This window comes from Sceloporus undulatus, chromosome 2, assembly GCF_019175285.1.
Source record: "Sceloporus undulatus isolate JIND9_A2432 ecotype Alabama chromosome 2, SceUnd_v1.1, whole genome shotgun sequence".
Taxonomy (NCBI): Eukaryota; Metazoa; Chordata; class Lepidosauria; order Squamata; family Phrynosomatidae; genus Sceloporus; species Sceloporus undulatus.
Window position 1 is genome coordinate 224,495,285 of NC_056523.1, and position 6,086 is coordinate 224,501,370.

At 42.3% G+C, this 6,086-nt stretch overlaps 1 protein-coding gene across 1 annotated transcript in view; it reads right to left on the minus strand.

Annotated features, from left to right (window-relative positions):
* The window catches only part of LOC121923183 (interferon-inducible GTPase 5-like), a 10,297-nt gene that overhangs the window by 3,868 nt on the left and 343 nt on the right, over nt 1-6,086 (minus strand). The window contains exon 2 of the mRNA XM_042453358.1: nt 1,182-1,294. The gene's annotated coding sequence lies outside the window, so the exon portion shown is untranslated. The remainder of the gene's footprint in view (nt 1-1,181; nt 1,295-6,086) is intronic.

Here is a 6,086-nt window from a genome sequence, read left to right on the forward strand (position 1 = left end):
TCTATCTATCTATCTATCTATCTATCTATCTATCTATCTATCTATCTATCTATCCATCCATCCCACCCGGGTTCCATAGGGACTGCATACTGCCCAACGATGGGTGAAGGTGATAGGATCCGCCTTACAAAAGTTACATCCCAGGTCTATCCCAACAGTGAAGCTAATGTGAAAATCTCCATGTCTCAGCATTTAAATATGTGTTTATTATCACCAAAGTCTCTCAAGGCTCTCACTTTAGAACCTCTTAATTTTTATAAATTAGCTTTCAGTCCTGGCGTTCGTTATTATCTGTGCCATCTCTTTAACGCCAGTGCAATAATATCCTAAATTATAGGACTCGGCACTGTTTACTGTTGGAATAGGAAGATACAAAGGATGTAAAGATAGGCACACATTGGCATTTGTGTGCCTAGGTCAGCATACATTGTAACTTCATTGGTACCAGGAAAAGATGAGCCATCCTTTCCAAAAACACAACTCTAGGACCCACTCACACTACAGAATTATAGTGTTATGCTTCCACTTTATTTGCCATGCTTCCATTGTATGAAATCCTGGGAATCACACATTAGAGAGGAGCATTTTGAATGATCACCCAGAACGTCCCAGTGCCTCATCTAACTACAAACCCTAGAGGATTCCATAAGATGTAACCATGGCAGGTAAAATGAAATAATAGCACTATAACTATGTAATGTGAATGGGGCCCCAGAATGTGTGGCATAGGTAGAAATAGGGAAAAGAGCGGAGCCCATGGCAAATGTAAAAATCAGAAGAGGACTTGCAGAAACTCACTATAATGCACTGAAGACTTTAATGAAGTTATTTGTCTTTTACAAATCCAGATGAAAACAAACTGCTTGCTAAAACCATCTCCCTCTCTTTCTCTCTCTGTTCTTCACTCATACGTAGAAACAGACACAAGTAAATGATAGCTAGTAGGGAAATTTTAAACGACTGCCTGCCTGGTAGAGGTTGCACAGAGGCAATTGAAATAAATGTACCAGCATAGAGTGAGGCATACTCATTTAGTTCTCAATCTAGAAGACTCTGGAAGACTGTATTTTTCATTAGTCCCTTTCAGAACCCCTTGTTCACATGTGCAAAGCATCCACACAGCACTCAGAACAAGAAAACAAGTCAAGTAAGACAATTAATATAAACTATGAATGACTTACTGTTTGTAGCTAATAACTGCTTTCAGGTAGTAGACTGGTAGTAATGAGGAATGCACACGCAGCCTAGAGAGTTGGGCTGGAGGGCTGGCTGCTTTTTCTTTTATAGAAAAGCTCTGATGAAAGAGAAAACAAATTAGTTACTTGTCAGCAATATTTATAGTAATATTTATTACCAGCCTTAATACCACTTATTGGGCATAGATAACAAATTCACTTTCTCTTTTGTCCAGGCAATAGCTTTTAAGAGAGGAAGAAAAACCGGATTTCTCATCTGGTCTCCCTTCCTATCCAGATGCTGCTCTTTCCCAAAGCATGAGAGCTATGTCAGTTGTTTCAAGAACAGAGACCATTTCCCACTGCACACTTGTCCTATAGTGCTATGATAGTGCTATGATTCCACTTTGACTACTGTGACTGCATCCTATGGAATCCTGGGATGGATAGCATAATGAAGTACTAGAGCTCTCTGGTTGACGTTTCTAAATATTCAAGACCTCTTCCATAAAATCAAAGGGAAATCTGAACCTCCTAGAGGGGGGATGCTCTACAATCATAAAAAGGGCATAATGAACAACCAAGATGAAATAAAAAGTCAATGGAAGGAATACAGATAAGAGATATATAAAAGAAATGAAATGATGAATGACAGATGGGAAGAAGAATCACATGAAGATGAACCCCAACTTTGGGGAGTGAAGTGAAAGATCCTTCAAGCAACTGAGAAGAAAAATCACCAGGAACAGTTGACAAACCTATAGAACTAGTACAATCCACAGAGACAGAATCAACTTTAGTTCTAACTTGAATTTGTCAACTGATATAGAAATAAAAACAATGGGCCACAGATTGGAAATGAGCGATATAAATTCCCATCCACAAAAAAGGAGACACAAAAGATTGCAGTAACTATAGGACAATTGCACTGATTTCCCACACAAGCAAAGTCATGCTCAAAATACTGCCGCAAGGAAGGAGAAATACCAGAGGTGCAAGCTGTGTTTTTGAAAGGAAAAGGCATTAGGGATCACATTGCAAACACACACAGTATAATGGAAAGCACCAGATAATTCCAAGAAAAAGAAATCAACGTGTAAATAGGCTGAAGCCATGGAAGTTACAGTGGAATCATAATGCTATAACTGTTTGTTGTGAAAGGGCTGTAGAACTGTTGTGTTGTTTTAAACAACTAAATCAGAACCAGCTGTTCCTCCCCCATTAGCACCTACCTGTATATCTTTCTGGCTGGGGAGGAGCTATAAAGCACACCCAGCCCCTGGCAATGGGTCAGTTCCTGTGGAGTGATGCCAATGGTGGTGGCAACCTTTTCAGAGAAACACAGGCGGTTTACAGACTGCCTCTTTGGAGCGGCCCATTCCTGCCCCTTTCCCCGCCGGATCGAGGCCTCAGCTTTGCGTTGCTGGTGCAGCCATGTAAAGGTTGCGCCCAGCGATGCAAAGTTGGAAGGAGCTCCATTTCAGAGCTTCTTCCGGTGCCGTGGAAAGGGCGCCTCAGGCGCCCTCACGCAGCACCAGGACGTCACTTCCGCGCTGCTCCATTTGGAGGCAGCGCAGTCGTGACGTCCCAATGATGGCACCTATGTAGAATGGATGCCGCCATTTTGTACATACTAGGTACGTACTAGGATTAGGGTGTCTGGAAGGGACGCCCTTTCCTAACCCTAGTACGTACCTAGTACGTACTTTGCGCACACCTGGAACGCACCACAGACCATGGGTGAGAGGAAAGGTCTGGTGAGACAGTGTAACCCACAGTTGAATGTTTAGTCCATCTCCAGAACCTCTGTGTGAAAGGCAGTGACTGGAGTGAAGAAATAGGATTATTTTCAGGAGGGAGCAAAGTCAGGGTGAGCTGTTAGCCATGGACTATTTGGACTTGGACTTCTGGAAGGGTCACTCCCTGTTTTGGTTACAGCTGCCACGGGTTGTTGGAAGGTGAGACAGTGTCCATCTGGCATTGGTAACATACAGGGGTCCCCTTATGAGATGCGGGGGAGGCTGAACAATGTTGATCAAGTGGACTAAACATCTTTCTGGCACTCTCCATAACAGAGGATATGTGTTAATAATCCAAGTCAGGGAGATTCCCTCCTATAATCCCATTGATCTGGCACCTGGGCAGAGTTACAGGCTCATTGATCAACAAGTGGGTTGGTTGATGCCTGGACCCATGAGTTTATTAACCCTACTTACACCTGTAAACAATAACATTGTTAAGTCGAAGGCTTTCATGGTTGGCATCCATAGTTTTTTTGTGGGTTTTTAGGGCTAAGTGGCCATGTTCCAGAAAAGTTTCTTCCTGACGTTCTTCTGAAGATGCCAGCCACAGATGTTGGCAAAACGTCAGGAAGAAACATTTCTGTAACATGGCCACATAACCCAAAAAACCCACAAATCACTAATAACACTGTTGCCGATTTCTTTCTCCACTAATTTGGTTTGTGTGGTTATTGGTGTAGAGCAATATCGCCCTTGGGCAAGCAAGCCATCTTGAGCATACTGTGATGTTGTTTGGCCATAGGTGCCTTGGTTTTCATCTGTGAAATACATGTTGACTCACCATTCAATATTTTTTAATTGATCTACTCTAATTGGGATTTACAGGATTAAAAGGATTAAGCCCTATAAATGTAGATTGTAAGAGGTAATTGTGAATGAGGCTATGATAATTCTGCTAAAATAGAAATCAAAGTATCAGGAGAGGATATTAAACACTAGGGAACTTCATGGAGACCGTGAGTCTTCTACAGCAGTATGGGGCTAGATATACTTGATGAAAACTTTACAACAAATTAAGCCCCAACAAAATTGTCTATTTTGGTCCCAAAATAGTGAATCTGACTCTTGAAATTATGTTCGTCAACCATTCCTGGCTGCCAGCCCAGTTTACTTTTGGGAGGCAAAATTCATCTGAGTCTACAGATGGAAAAGAGTCTTTGGCAGCAGAATTTACAATGTTCAATAACTCTTATCCATCCTCACAGCAACGGCTTTTTTCTAAACACATGATTTACAAGAAATGAAATCTTACACTGAGAAGCTAGATCTTGTTTCTTGTAAATCATTTGTTTGATCAGAGTATGCTTAGGAAGGGGGGATGAGAGGTTGAACAGATAGAAAACAAAGCTGTAAAGTTTTTTCCAATCAATCAGGAAAATGCTTTGTGTTCAGATTTTCTTCTTGATATATTGCCACATACATGCCATTTCACACACTCTTTGTCCTTCAGCAGCTCTCTCCCATTTACAGTTCAATGTATGGAAAGCCTGGAATATCAGAACACTCTGGCTAATGCCCGGATGTGGATCTTCACAATTCACTAACAGAGGGCCCAAACAGACAGGCCAAAATAAAGCTGCTTCAGGTTACTTTGGAGGTACGCTGTTTAAATGACACATGCGTCCTAAGAGGCTGGAAGCTGCGCCAAAGCCAAGCTCAGTTCTAAGGACTGGAGCGCACCTTTGGTGCAGCTTCTGGCCGCTTAGGTTGCATGTGTCATTTAAACAGTATACCTCCAAAGTGACCATAAGCAGCTTTATTTTGGCCTGTCTGTTCAGGCCCCAAGTTTAATTGCATTTTTGCTACAGATTCATAAAGTTAGAAAATCTCAGCCAGGGTTTTTACAATAAGGCTAAAAACTTCCACAGTGCAGAAGTTAGCATAACATATATACCAGTTATATACTAGTTCAGGAAACCAACCTTTTTACCCTTAGGAACCCCCTCCTTTTATATCTACATGCAGATGTTGCCCTCCCCCATTCAGTGCAGTATAAGAATAACAATATTTTGTTTATTTACTATGTGTAGTGAGCAGGCTATCATTTGGTATTTAGAAAACTGAACAAACTGCAATCATTTGCTTAATTGGCATAATTAATGTTACTAAAGACAGCCAATGGCATTATGTATGTCTGTACATGCCTCTATCAACTTATGGTGAAGGCGAGGAAGATTCGGGGTGGTTTGGCCACTTCCTTCCTCTGAAATCTAGCCTACAGCATGTGGTATTTATTGGTGATCTCCCATCCATGTACTAACCTAGGATGTGCCTGCTTAGCTTCTAGGATCAAATGGGATCTGGTGCCTTTAGGTTATTTAGGCCCAATGGCATGATGCAGGGCAATAAAGTCTCAGAGTTGTGGAGTTGTTAGCAGATACGCAGCTACCTGTTACATGCCCAGTAACCCAATTTGCATTGGCTGCTCAGAAATTGCATGCTCACTTTATTAAGGAACATACTATAATGTAGATATGGATCTCACACTTTTGATTTGTTAGAATAGTTTTAAAATTATGTATAACTCTTTTAAAACTACTATTTTTAGTGTTGTATATATTGAATTCTGCAAAGGCCATTGGCTATACAGTCGCCCCTCCCTTTTCATGGGGATCCATTCCAGACCCAACTGCAAAAATGGAAACTTGTGTATACGTATTCAAGCCCCATTGGCTTGAATGGGTGCACGTTCCTGTGTGCAGTCCTATGTGCGTGCCATGAGTGCATGCACCATTTTAGCCAATGGGTCTCACCCCTCCATCAGTAATTGAGACCACAGACTTGAAGTCCATGAAAACAGAGGGGCGACTGTATACACAATAAAGCTGACTACAAGTCTCAGACCCCAGGAAGTCCAGCTCAGCAACCTGATATTCCTCCCCACATTTTACCAGGCATTTTCCTCAAGCATTCAACCATGCTTTGGGATGGCTGAGCTTAATTTTTGTCAGGGGCAGGCAACCTTTTTCAGCTGGGGGCCGGGTTGCTGTCCCTCAGACAACAAAGGGGGGGCAAAGTGGGGGGAGCTTCCACCCTCTGGGGGCGGGGCTTTCTCTGCTCCCTTTCCCGATCTCCAGCTGTCTGAGAGACAGCTAGAAGTGGGGGGGGG